Source organism: Ixodes scapularis, unplaced genomic scaffold (assembly GCF_016920785.2).
Source record: "Ixodes scapularis isolate PalLabHiFi unplaced genomic scaffold, ASM1692078v2 PGA_scaffold4__175_contigs__length_147842914, whole genome shotgun sequence".
In the NCBI taxonomy this organism is placed as follows: domain Eukaryota; kingdom Metazoa; phylum Arthropoda; class Arachnida; order Ixodida; family Ixodidae; genus Ixodes; species Ixodes scapularis.
Genome location: NW_024609879.1, coordinates 78,594,692 through 78,609,621, shown reverse-complemented (window position 1 = coordinate 78,609,621; position 14,930 = coordinate 78,594,692).

Here is a 14,930-nt window from a genome sequence, read left to right as displayed (position 1 = left end):
AGCAGGGCCTGTATGTTTTACTGAGAATTTTTTACTTTTATTTACTATACCTATTTTGTGTTTCCTGTCATCATTTTTCGTTTCTTCTAAATTGTATTGTCTTGGTACAGTCCTTAGCCTCATTTCTATAAGATATTGATTTCTGCAGGATCGACTGATAAAGGGACTTTTAACACTTTTATCCTCTACTATGGTACTCTGGCATATAAATGTGTACTATTTTATTTAACCTAACAAAAAAACAACTTTCATGTCCGTTAACTAAGAAACGCACACAAAGTACGTCAGAAGTGAGACAAAAATGTTTGCAAATTACGGAAATTATTTACAGCATGTAGGTACATGCTCGGTATTGAAATCATGGCTCCAATCTCAACGGTCGCACAAGTCACAATTATGCGGGGCTGCTTGCGCAGGAAAAAATGTCGTTATTCAACATCAACAGGTGCAAAGGACCAAATAAAGCCATAACAACAATCATAGTTGAACTGGGACGCTATCCTTAGGCCAGTTCCGCTACGAACCTAATTATCCGAACAGCACTAACATCGCTTTCAAAGGCGTCGAACTGCGACAGTTGTTTGTTGTATACTTGATCGGTTGAGAAGATCTTTGTATAAACATCTCGGAGAACGCAGAACGACCCACACTGACAAAAATAGACGAGCTCGACGACCTGCTCTCGATCACTCCGCAGACGCCGGCAGCCATGGTTGGTATTGTTTGAAACCGAAGAGGTAATGCACTCTAAGGGAAAGTTTTGAAAACAATACTGACTTTATTTAGATTATAGCTCTCAAACAAAGAAGTATTGTTAATTAAAATACTATGACGACACGGAGATACACTATTACAACCTACATTTCGCACGTCACACACCTCTCCAACCACTGAGAGCCGAAAAGAGGTGCGTAGTTTTGTGAGCACCAGGCGCCACCTACAGCCCCAACTAAACTGCGTCTAACCGCGAAATTATTGCGAAATTTTTTTTGTTTTGTTTAGAAACATTTTTTTATTTGCACGTTTTTTAAAGATATTTCTGATGGTTGCGGAAGCGTATGTCAACCGATGCGTTCTTCAAACACTTTGCACTGCTGCATGACCAACAGTAAGTGCTCCATTTTTTAAATGCTGTCACGAGAATTTTATTAATGAAATGCGAGTACGGTAATTGTGCACTCTAAACTCATCAAACATTGTGTTGTTGCGCTTATTAAGTAATGTGCAGAAAAGCATATATGTTACAGATAGTTTACAGGTTTTATATTAAGTACATTTCCGGATTGACAAAAGTATGTTGCATCATTATCCACTGGGATTTTATTTCCATCTTGCTGATAAATGAATTTAGTGCACACCACTAAATATGCTGTGTTGAACTGGACGAGTCTCGCACAGCCCTGCGGTCGTATTGCTCATCTACAACATGACCCACTTTTGCCATACCTCAAAGATTTGATAGGACTCCCCTTTCTATTTTCCTTTTAACCGAATTTAGAAAAAAAAAACAAAAAAACGTTCCTTGCAATCATACTCTATTCAAACTCTCTCGAAGTTTTCTTTTAGACGAATTTCTAAGAATTCGGGTTCGGCTTGTCGGAGAATGTTTGCCCGGATTTTTTCAGAATTGGCTTTTAGACAGATTCTTCAAAATCCAGTATAGGTCGCTGGAGACTGTTCGCGCAAACTTTTTCCGATATGCCTTTTAGGCGGATTCCTTGAACTCCGGGCTGGGTTAGCCGGAGACTGTATGCCCGGACTTTATCTGACTTGCATTTTTGACGGATTCCTCAAAATCCGGGGTGGGCTAGCTGAAGATTACTTTGTCTGGACTTACTCCGAGTTGCATTCTAGCCGAATTTGGCGAAGTCCAACTTCTTCAAGTTGGGAATTCTCTCTCCGGACTATTCGGAGACTGCATTTACGCTGGTTCTTATTTTCCGGGCTGGTTTTCGGTAGGGATTAATAATTACCTTGTTACAACACCCTTAGAAGGTATTTTTATTGGCAATTTATAATAAAATTGGCCCAGCACATGAATATCATTCATCAAAAAAAAATAATAAATGACCACAGTTGAGCAGATATATATTTACATCTTGGGTTTCTATAATACACCTGACAATAAATGTGGATGTCCTTCCCCAGGTTGCTCGCGTTTTTATTACATTTTTTGTTCTTTTGATCTGTACTAAAGGCGTCAAAGACTTAAACGAAAAGTTTTAAAAAAGCACATATTGCAGAAACGCGTAAAATGGGAATATACCTATTTCATTAGGTATATCCGCATTTTCACACGTTCCTGCAGTTTGTGTTTTTTTTTAACTTTTCGTTTAAGTCTCTGACGCGTTTAGTACTGATAAGCGCAATTTCACATTTCTTTGTTAATATTGTAATACCTTTTCAGCTTTTACATGGTGGAGTGCAGACGCGACAAAGGACCAAAGATAAAAAATCCATTTCCTTGTCGACAGCTCGTAAGTAAACGTCATGTTACAATTCCAAGATTATTGCTACGGTAAGGGTCTTTAGGTGATACTTCAAGGGGGGTTGTTGAAGAAATTGAGATAATTTGTGTATATGTTTAAACCCTAAGACGATATATTTTCTAGAATGACCCCTTTCTTCTTGTAACGTAATAACAACTGCAGACACGCAGCGTTTCTCTCCGGAGCGAAGAATTTTCACAAGAGTGTGTTAACGGAAAGTGCATATTTACAGGTCTACCGCGATAGTGCCCAGAACAAAAATATTTTTGATTATTTCATAGTTGCCTAACGATGCAGAATATTAGGCAAGTACTGTAAGTAGTACTTCTACCTCATTTATGGAAGATAGTAAACTCGGAGTATATAGAAGCTGGAAGTCATATTTGAAGGGAACGTTTTGACGGACTAGGTTGCAATGAGGTGTTACGTCTTAGTTTATCGGCTTCGGGTTGATGACGAGAGTAATTTTCTTCATAAATAACTGAAGAGCCTACTTTAAACTGAGAGGAAAATATGATACGACTAGGCCAAAATTAAAAAAAAAATGTTATTTGTAAGAATATTTCTGAAACATTGAGCTCGACTCCAGGTATATCAGTATGCTGAAACATTGAGCAGACACTAACGACATCACTGCTGAAAACAACAAAGAAACATTTAACGCCTGTATGAAAGTAAATGGGCTCATACCAATAACAGTTGAGGCGTACCGGTCACCCGTTTGTTAAAGGGGTTGCCCGTATGGCTCAAAGGGGACACCCGTATCAGCCATAACGGTCGTCCGTTTGGGCAAACAGCTAGGTCGCTCGTTTGGGCAAACGGGTAACTCGTCTGGACAAATGGGTCACTCGTTTGGCCAAACTTGTCGCACGTTTGTTCAAACCCGTGACCATGTTGCACAAACATGTGACCAGTGACCGGCAAACTGCACCGGTTTAACCAAGCGGCTTTCCGGAGCCCGTTTGGTACTGAACGTTCAGAGCGGTGACAGGGGCACGCCCGTTTCTGCCGCGGCACCCTTTGTTCTCGAACGGCCAGGAGCGCCGTTTCATCGCTATAAAATCGTCCGCGTAACGCAAGCAATTGTAGCTACATTTAAATTTCGCTGATGTTCACTTCACTTACACTGCAATCGCAATAAGTAAAACTTTTTTTTTCTTTTTTTTTTTATACAAACGCGCGCCGCGCAGCGTTAAAGTACCGTTATTTTTGACAGACGTCTAGAACTTTGGCGTTCTTCGTTGCCTTAATTTACTTATTCAGCTCAAATGTCTCCCGCAGAAGACGTGACCACACGAAATAATATACTTGTAGAGTCCGTTTCACATCAAGTGATGTGCAGCGAAGGCAGCGCCCAAGCATGTGGCTGCAAAAACATCGAGCATTGCGAGAGCACGCGCGCTGTTGCAGCATTGGAACTGCTAGCTCGTGCTGAGGGCTTTTTTCTCTCGGGCGCAAGCCGAACTTCCGGCCGGTGCCATTTTCAAAGTTTCAGAGTGTGCATATGGGCGCGATTCATCTGCTTTCCTTGGCTGTACACACGTTGTGCTGGGTTGTGACGTTAAAGACATTAGGTGGAGGTGAGCTCCTTTTTGTTAGGTTCATCGTTTGCTCTCCATACGTTTCACGAGGCAGCTGTTACATACCAAGCGGAACTAATTCACATTTCAAACTCATTGAATTTTTCATGCATTTGTGGGTTCAACGTGGAGGAATTGTTTCAATTGTAATGTCAATCAATTCAGGCACCTTTATTCTTCACGGAATTTAAGCGAAGAAAGTAGTCTTTTTTCATTCTCCAATAATTAATGTTAGATAAATAGACAAGTGAGCTCATTTGTTGCGTGAATATTTTAATTATTTGCTATGTACGCCCCGTACGAGCCAGCGGTACGAGCCATGTTCCCCGACCGTCGGAGGGCAACCCGACACCCCCGATTTCGCAAGCGGAGCCCGGCGGAGTTTCCCTCTCCCGTCTCTCTCCTGGCTGAAACATAAGCAGCGGGGGATTGCCGCCGCTCTCCTGCACGCAGAAGGTGCTCTGTGCTGGTTTTGACTAGACGCCTTTCTTTCGCTATAATAAACACAGTTAACCGCACTTTGACTCAGCCACCGTCACTCATAAGGTAGTCACATCAATGGCGACGAGAACAACAATATTGAAGCCCTCATCCAGATGTCCAATATCTGACAAGGCAAGTCCCGACAGTTTGTGATTTTTTTTCGGAAAGAACTCTCAAGTGAAAGAAAGATGGCGACTATCGGCACCGCCCCAGCGTAGGACGCGGGGGTGGAGCCATGGGCGAACTACGCAGAACGCTTGGAGCAGTTGTTCGTCGGTAATCGGATTATCGAGGACAAGCACAAGACCGGGATCGTTCTGTCTTGCGTAAGACCGAAGACCTACGGGTTACTTCGATGTTTATTGACTACCATAAAGCCAAGCACAAAGACGTTCGAGGAGCTCCTGGGGACCCTCAACCAACACTTCTCACCGAGGCCATCCGAAATAATGGAACGGTATAAGTTCAATAGCCGCTCCCAGCAAGAGGAGGAAACCATTTCGGAATTTCTGGCAGCTCTCCGGAAACTCACCGAGTTCTGCGACTTCGGCGACACACTCGACGTCATGATCCGGGATCGACTGGTGTGTGGTGTGCGCGATGTAGGAGTGCAGAAGAGATTGCAAGCAGAGTCAGCGCTGACCTTGGAAAAAGCAACGCGCATAGCACTGGCGGTGGAGACCGCTAGACCCAAGTCAACAAGGTGAGCGCACGAGCTGTGAAGAATAAGCATGTGGGACGCTTCCCGCGAAACAAAGCACCCCTGTCTCAAGGGCATCAGCACGAGAAGTGCGGACGATGTGGCAACAACGACCATGACCCCAAAAAGTGTCCTTTTATGTCCACTGCCTGCTTTAAGTGCGGAAAAACGGGACATCTCGCAAGGGTGTGCAAGTCGGGCTCTCAGGCAAGTGGTTCGGCACGCCATGGTCAGGCCAACGTCATCGCTGCAGCACAACCCGCAGAGGAATCGGATCTTCGCGCGATCAACAGCGTCAGTGAGCTACCGATGCACAAGCCATGGACCATTCCGCTGAGTTGGAACGGAATTCCTGTCAACCTGGAGGTCGACACCGGCTCCCCAGCATCAGTCATTTCGGTGAGTGTTTACCAACAACACCATCAGTCATGGCCTAAAATGACCTCTTGTCAGACGAAGCTATCGTGTTACCTGGGAGCCCTACCAGTTAAAGGGGTTTTCCACATGACAGTGGAACACGAGGGACAGAGTGCAAAGGCGTCAGTCTACGTCTTGGACTGCAATGAACCGAGTCTGTGTGGCCGCGACGTAATTGGAGCGCTACGTCTACTCCAGAAGATCAACTTCGCCGAGGCGGAAGACCGGGTCTCCGAACTCAAGACGAAGTTTGGCGAGTTGTTCAAGCCTGGAATAGGCCAAATGGAGGGACCACCAGTGCACCTGCACCTTCGCCAAGACGCAAGACCGAGATTCTTCAAGGCAAGATCTCTTCCCTATGCGCTGCGAGAAAAGGTTTTAGCTGAGCTCGACCGTCTTTGCCTAGAAGGAATCCTGTCGCCGGTGACACATTCTGAATGGGCGACTCCCGTCGTGCCAGTGATGAAAAAGACGGTTCCGTTAGAATCTGTGGGGACTTTAAGGTCACACTAAACCCTGCCTGTGACATTGAACAGTACCCTCTCCCAAGAATCGTGGACTTGTTCGCATCACTGAATGGCGGAGAATGCTTCTCGAAATTGGACCTGAAGGATGCGTACCAACAGGTTCCCCTCGACGAGTCGTCAAAGAAGGTGGCAGTGATAAACACGCATCGTGGACTCTACTGCTACAACAAACTGCCCTATGGAATCGCCTCGGCCCCGGCGATATTTCAGCGCAGAATGGAAGCACTCCTACGCGGCCTTCCGGGGACGCAGGTGTTCCTCGATGACATTCTGGTGGCAGAACGCGAGGAAGAATTCGGGCGACACTTGGAGAAAGTACTCCAGAAACTGCACAACAGCGGTGTTCGTCTTCGAGAAGACAAGTGCGAATTCCAGAGGCAAGAGGTAACCTACCTTGGACACCGAATTGACCGTGATGGGCTATATCCTGAGGAACAGAAGCTAAAGGCCATCAAAGAAGCGCCAACACCAAGAAATGTGCGAGAGCTAAGGTCGTTCCTTGGATTCTTCGTGTATAATAGGAGCTTCATTCCCCGCATGTCAACCATGCTCAACCCCTTGTACGACCTGCTCAACTGTATGCGAAGTGGCAGTGGGACACGGCCCAAGAAACAGCGTTTCAGGAAGCAAAGAACACAGTCCAGAACTGCGGATTTTCGGCTCATTTCGACCCATCGAAGAGAAGTACTGCTGGAGTGCAATGCTTCGCCGTATGGAGTGGCAGCGGTGCTTTCTCACCTGATTGATAGCGTTGCGAGGCCGATTGCGTTCCGCTCCATGACCTTATCGCCCGCTGAAAAGAACTACTCGCATCTCGAAAAAGAAGCTCTTGCCTTGATCTTTGGTGCCACCAAATTCAGGGATTATCTCCTGGGGAGACGATTCACACTGGTGACAGACCACAAACCCCTTGTTGGACTCTTCAGAGAAGACAAAGCTATTCCAGCAACAGCGGCTAGCAGGATCCAGAGGTGGGCTCTAACACTTGGCGGATACATGTACAACATACGCCACAGGGCTGAGAAGTACAACGGCAACGCCGACATGCTAAGCCGACTTCCAGTGAATGATGGAAGTCAATCACCCACAAGCCCAGAGCAAGTGGCCTTCGTGAAGCAACTGGAAACAGCACCACTTTCGCTGAAACAACTCGCGGATTTGACAGCTGCGGACACGGAGTTGAGTAAACTTCGAACGACTATCCTGGAAGGACGGCCAACTCAGCCACAAGATCCCACTCTCGAACCCTTCTGGGCCCGTAGAGCGGAGATGTCGGTGGAGGAGGGACTTGTAATGTGGGGGAGAAGAGTGGTAATTCCACGAAAGGCTAGGCGAGCGGTGCTGCTGGAGCTACACGACGCCCACTCTGGCATGGCTGCGATGAAGTCCCTGGCCAGATCGCTCTGTTGGTGGCCAAACATGGATCGCGATATCGAGAACATGGCCCACGACTGTCATCAGTGCCAGCAAGTGCAACCTATGCCGCCCTCAAGGGAGCCACTGTCGTGGCCAGCAGCGACCATACCTTGGTCAAGAATCCATATCGACTATGCGGGGCCAGTCGACGGACAAATGCTTCTAATTGTAGTAGACCGATACTCTAAGTAGATTGAGGCTGTACCTGTGAAGAAGGCTACTTCAGAAAACACCGTAGAAGTAATGCGAGGATTATTTGCTCGTTTTGGAGTACCATACTGTATCGTTTCGGACAATGGCACTCCCTTCACCGGACAACCCTTTAAAGATTTCACATCCCAGAACGGCGTGCGTCACGTTCGAACTGCACCATATCACCCACAGTCGAATGGACTCGCCGAACGGGCTGGGCGAACGGTGAAGTCGGCGCTGAAAAAGATATATGGAAAAGACCTACAAACAAAGCTGGACCGCTGGTCGCTCTCATACCGGCGAAGACCCAACAGCACGTCAAAAAAATCTCCGGCAGAACTCTTGGTAGGACGTCAGATACGTTCGAGATTGGACCTCATTAACCCCGCGCGGCTGGAGAAAAAGGAAGAACAACAACCTCGGATCACCGCTGACAAACGACTTCAACCAGGAAGAACCGTGTTTATCCGCAACTACGGATCGGGTTCCCGTTGGATTCCGGGAGTCGTTAAGGAGACGAAGGGAGCGCGAATGGCAATCGTTACTACACCAGACGGCGATGTTGTCCGACACGCCGATCAGATCAGGCTGAAGATTCCGAAAATGGAAACACCAACTTCTGAGGACGGACGACACATGGATGGACGACGTCGGCATTCCCGAGGCGCCAAACATGCCAGTGCCAAGAAGGTCAACTCGTCCGAGACGGAAGCCTTCGCGCTTTAAAGCCACTTAATGTAAACTAAGGGTGGAGGAGTGCTACGTACGCGCCGTACGAGCCAGCCGTACGAGCCATGTTCCCCTACCGACGGTGAGCAACCCGTCACCCCCGATTTCGCAAGCGGGGCCCGGCGGAGTTTCCCTCTCCCGTTTCTCTCCTGGCTGAAACATAAGCAGCGGCGGATCACCGCCGCTCCCCGGCACGCAGAAGGTGCTCTGTGCTGGTTTTGACTAGACGCCTTTCTTTCGCTATAATAAACACAGTTAACCGCACCATGACTCGGCCACCATCACTCATAAGGTAGTCACATCATTATTAGAATATTAAACATTCGCAGATTTATTGACGGCATATTGGTCTGTGCCGGAGTAACACCGGAGTTCATGTTCATGACTGGTTCTATGGCCATTGAAAAGTTGCAATTTGAAAATCTACAGTAGTTATATTGTAAAGATGCGTGTTGGTCGTAGAAAAATAGAAATCAAAGAAAGGCCAGTGCCCATTCAAAACTTGAAAATGTTGGTGTTGTAAATTTTATTGGAGTCAAGGCTCTAAAAAGTTGTGTATTCATTGTTCGGCAGTGCGGCTCTTGAGACGGTTCGAGCGGCTGCGGCTAGCTGGGATTTTGGGATCGATTTTGATAATAAAAATGGTAAAAAGACCTACGAACTATAAGGGGACTTAACAAAAATGTTGCATTTCCGTATTTCCAGAGGTTTTTAACTTGAATGCCGTGTTTTAGACGGATTTTCGGCTAGGCATTCTTGCACCGTTTATGTTTGAGCGAAGAGTGGTTTGTGCGGAAAGAAAAAAAAAAGAAATACATAGGGCTCCTCCAATATGTTCTGCTAAAGAAATGGTAGATAAACTTCCGTTTGATTATGGCCTCTACCATGTGGGACAGAGGGGTCGGTGTGTTAGTGAGCGCTTCTTGGAGCACAAAGAAGTGTGAAAAATGTTTCTCTGTCCTCTGAACTAGCAACTATATTGCTAAATGTAACGCGTGCTCGCCATTATGGGAAGAAACTTTAATAGCACAGAGCGAAAGCGATTCTTTCAAAGGAATCTTGAAGGAATCCTTGAGAATAGGAACCACTAAAATTGTGTGAGCCAGCCGTCTATAGTTTTGAACGAAGCCGTCAGAAATAACCTCTCTATAAACCTCTCCTATATTTTTCCTTTTGTCGAGGGATGGGTTGTTGAAGGGAGAGAGGGCAGTTCTTGATCGGTTCACATCGGCCTTGACGAGGATTATCGCGTAGGCTAGCTTGGCGGCATGTGTCTGCTGGTGGGGCAGTGTCTGAGTGGAGTTCAGTCAGACTGGCTGAGTTCCGCCGACTTTGCGTCGGCATGTCTTTTCGAGTTTTCTCTTTGCTCTCTGTGCGGACGGCTATAAATTGCTGTTTCCTTGCGAATAGTCCCAGCTCAGTTTGGGATGTTGTGTCATCTTGGAACTTATTGTAATCCTCCTTCTGTCCAGGTTTAGATTATGTTGTTTTCTAACCAGGTAGCCTGCATAGTTTAACTTATAGGAGTGTATCCAACTCTGGTGCAAATTCAATGCCATTGACGCCCACAGCTTTTGCGTTGTTGCAACAGCGGGACGCGAAGTTCCTAAAGGTTTCCCGATTTGAGTTGATAGGATTCGTGAAAGGTGACATATATCGTCCTGGAAACTCGTCTTGAGGGCGGAGACAATCATATCTGCCGTCTTGGAAAATCCGGTACTTCAGTGGGCATGCAGCAGCTCTTTTCCTAGGCGCAGCTCAAAAGCGCGACAGCGTCGACCGTGTGATGCGCATGCATTTTCTAGGAAAGTGGGTTTTCTCATACCTCTGGGAGGTTTTCAAGCTGAAAGAACACTGTCTAATACAAATGAGCAAAGTAGAATATAATTTAATATTAACGTACCCTCAGCTGAGTGGATACTGCTTCTTCTGAAGGTGCGTGAGGCGTATTTAGCACACTGTGCTTATAGGTGGCAAAGAGCGACTTGTGGGTACTGAAGTGGGAGCTAGAAGAAGATATTTATCACACACGCTAATTCATCTGTTGAGTTATGTGATCACTCGTGGCCTCATACGCCAACTGCACTATCCGTTAGTGCTTCATGGTCTGCTTCTTGAAGGTGTGCGATCATGTGAGGAGGAGCAACGCTTCGTCATTTTGGTGCCGGGTGCACGCGCCGACGGTTCCCTCCTCACGAGGGGCTTCCGGGAGTCATGCTTGGTGCCGCGTTTTGCGCTCTGTCTTGCCTGGTCTTAGGGGGAACACAACAAAGGATGTCGGGCTGCAGACTCACGGTCCGGGATACTATTAACAATCAACTACTGAGTAAACACCGTACAGACACTTGCGGCTTCATATCTGTAGGTATGAAAAGTATGAATACAAATGCCCTCTTTCTTAATGATTATGTGTTGCCTACCATGGTCTTTGTGTTTTGCTTACTTGGTCTGTGTGCAACGTTTTTTTGTTTGCTTTTTCATCAAGCTGGAGCTTGGCATTTTGTTAAGGAAATCCAGCCGACAAAAAGGATATTCGTTATAACATGTGCACTGATGCTACCGGTAGCCTTCTCTTCACCAAACCCTATGACTCCGGCACATATTGAAAAGTGCACGACCGTGAAAGGTCTAATAAATAAATACTTATATTTTTTGTTAACCTCGTTGTACACATTTTTTAGCTTACGCATCACAAACAAATGTCGTTGTCGCCCTTAAACTCCCTGAACGCACTTCAAAAATGTCGGTTGTAATAGTAATTTATTTGCAATATATGTTTTTTTTTCTCCTGATCATACTCCTCAAACAAACACTAGTCATTCTAAAATTATATTAAAGTTTAAAGTATATTTCGCTATCTGAATATGGAAAGTCGGAAAATGCCCAAAATACGCGCAAAAATTATCGGGTTGCTCTTGTTTCACTCCGATAAATATACAGGATGTAACTCTATAAGATTTGCAGGTTTGTTTAAAACAATCCGTTAAAGCTATACTCATGCGGTTTGTGCAGGTTTGTTATGCGTCCAGGAGGACGTAGTATAGGTGGCTCATTGCAAGGAACAGTCGGTCAATTAAGTATATCTTGTCGATTAATTTTGTAATTAGTAAGTTTAGACGTAAGGTTCCAATTATAAACTTGCTAAGCATCGTCGAAAACCACTAAATCAGCTCTTTTTAGGAATATACAAAAGTACAGAGTCAGCATTTTACAGCGTTCTGGAAAACACTCAGTTTGGACGCGCCTGGAGTTTTCGGTTGCTTATCGCAGCGCATCTTTGCGCCCGCGGTCCCGCTCCCCAGCGGTGGCGGCGCGAAGCCACCCTCTCGCATCTCTCGAAAGATAGATTGAAGTGCAACGCACATGCGTAGCTCGTCTCAGCCACTGGGGAGCAGGACCGCGGGTGCCGAGATGCGCTCTGATAAGAAGCCCAAACGTACAAACGCGTTCGCACGGAGCGTTTTTAGGGAAAGAAATCAAATACTACAGCTGCGTTGTATCTTTCTAAAAAGATCTGATTTGGTGATTTTCGACGACGCTCAGCAAGTTTCAAATTTAAACCACATATCCATTATCACTAATTAAAAAGTTAATTGACAAGTTGCAAATAATTAACCAACTGATCCTTACGATAAGCCCCTATACTATGTCCGATCAGGAAAGATGGTATAGGCACAAAACCGTATAAGTGGTGCTTTCACGACGTTTCTAAACAAATCTGTTCCGCTTTTAATAACACCCTCTATATTAGAAGCCTAGGAAACAACTAAGTATTAAGGAGAAGTTTTTCAAGACGTCACAAAAAATAAACTTTAAGGAAAAACTAAACATATGGACCTAAACACTTTCAGAAGTTCTGGAATTGCGTGGCAAAAAAAGAAAACGCTCGCTGTGCAGAAAACTTAGGCCGGCTGGTTAAGTACCGCTAAATTGCGTGAGCATCATAGATTTATGAGGGTAGAAGAGAAATCGAAGGGCGACTAAAAAAGAACATGATCAATTTGATAAAACCGTCACACCAGCAATGACAGTGAAAAAACACGGAAGCTCTCACGAAAGAAATGCTATTCATAGAATTACTTACCTCACATTTTCGCTTTTCTTTTAGAGCGAACAAAGAGAAATAGCAGGAGCCCGCATATCCCTCGGTTTACGAGTCAAGTGAATAATTGTTAGATTGATTGGTCTCGCGTTTTTTTATTTTTTTGCTTTTTTTTATTAGTCAATTTTCACACCGAAGTTTGAGAAATAGCACATTTAAGCTTTGCAAACAATGACCCGTCACCGTGATGGGCACCGCACTGTTATCTTGGCAGTGTGTCATTGGTGGGCTGATGAGGAGACTCCCAGTTGGTCATACGGTGCCAAAAATAATTCTTTTTTTTTCTTTCTGATCGTCATTTGAAGCAGAAAATGCGACGCGTTCTCTGCGTCCAGATGCGTAGTGAGGCAACGAGCGGAAAAAATTAAACGGATCGCGATTTAATTCTAGCCACTACTGTACTAGCGCAAACTTGAATAATTAGTTATGGCATTAATATATATATATATATATATATATATATATATATATATATATATAAAACAACGGGCATGGGGGCGGGAGGCCGAAGGCGTGGGTATAAAACTGAGAAGAAAAAAACCCTTAGTGGAAACAGCAACAACGGACGATTTAATCTTCGACGTTTCGGCCGGAGTCCGGCCTTCGTCAGGAAGACTGACGAAGGCATATATATATATATATATATATATATATATATATATATATATATATATATATATATATATATATATATATATATAAACCTACAACTGCCACAATAGGGAGCATTCCATGGCGGTCATAGCTGAGCTCGCTGCTGCTTTCTAACCACCGGGGAAGAAAGAGAGGGGAAAGATGCTTTTCAACGAAATTTGAGTGCCAAGTTATTCTTATATAATCTTCTAGAGGGAGAATACCGACGTTTCGGGAAGGCTGTAACCTACAAAGGAGTGTCCCGGTGATAAGATAATTTCTCTTTCCCCTCTTCTCTTGTGGTTCTCCGAAAGCTGAAGGAAAACTCTTCCCCGGCATCCGCTGTGAGCAGTTACCTCAAATATGGCGTCCAGTGGATGCCCTCTAAACATACAAAATACGTTCCTATCGGTTTATTATCAGAATTTAATTAATTATTAAAATCATTCAGACAGTTATTGCCTTCGATATGTTTCCAAAAAGCCGAAAAACCGGGGTTGGGAACTTTAGCCTCAAATCCTATTCTCAATGAAGATTATTTATGCCTTAGCGTTAGTACCTACATGACAGGAAAAACCTGATGGCGTCCGAGTGTGGAGAAAACAGTAGAAAAGAACCGCGCCACGTAGACAGAAGTCATTAGTCAAGTACAAAGGCGAGAGGGTTACGACGTCAAGGACGCTAGCCAACACAGTCTGAACTTCAAGCTATGCGGAGTACGCAAGCATTGGTTTGTGCCACAAAACATAAAATAAGATATATTCGTGGATTCCTCAGGAATGCGTTAGCATGACCCATGGGAAACGGTAACACTGACCTCTTAACACCGCCAAAAAAGTCAATAAAATTAATGAAAGCACAAGCAAAAATAGAGAGAAAGACAAATATAAAATTGAAGGGGTCAGCGTTTGCCTTTCTCAAAGAGGGACGTGTCTAGATCCACGATGAATTTCCTTTAATTTTGGGGGTGAGTGTTTTCCAATACGTTGTATCTTTTTTACAGTGCGATGGCGACCACCAGTGTGAAGGCCCGTGTCCAAAGTGCAGGGGTAATGCTGTAAGGCCATATGAGTGTGCAAAATAATAACCTGCACGCATAATGTATGGCACGAATAAAATGTTGCCGAACAACTGCAGTACCTGTTCGATGAAGAAAAATACACATTGTTTAGAACGCCCCTAGCACCACACTCTACTAAACAAATAGCTGCAAAGACCCAGTGAAAACCCATTTCGGTTTAAACACTCTACAAAAAGTACACGTTCCCTGAGCCGCAGAATTTACTGTAACGGAAGTGCAGATTTTTCCTCGATTCCCATTGGCTTTTGGTAGATTTTTAAGAATTCAGAATTCAGTCGACAATGCCTCCCCAAGAAATTTGTATCACTCTTTTAAGCCAGTCTTGTTCACTCGCTTTCTTAGTGTCACTGACGTTCGGGGTCAGAGGTTGAAGGGCTAAGACGGCAAAAAATAGTATACCTTTATAGCGCGAGAGACAGGTCATCTAAAATCAAGAGGGAATCGGGTGAGAATATGGAGTAGGTTAACTTTCGGTGTGAAATCAAGAGAAGTAAAAAAAATACTTTAGTATTTTGAGTTTATTGCAAGCGGAGTGTCGCCGCGAAGGGCAACTAAGCAAAAAATTCTGCACTTCCCAGTGA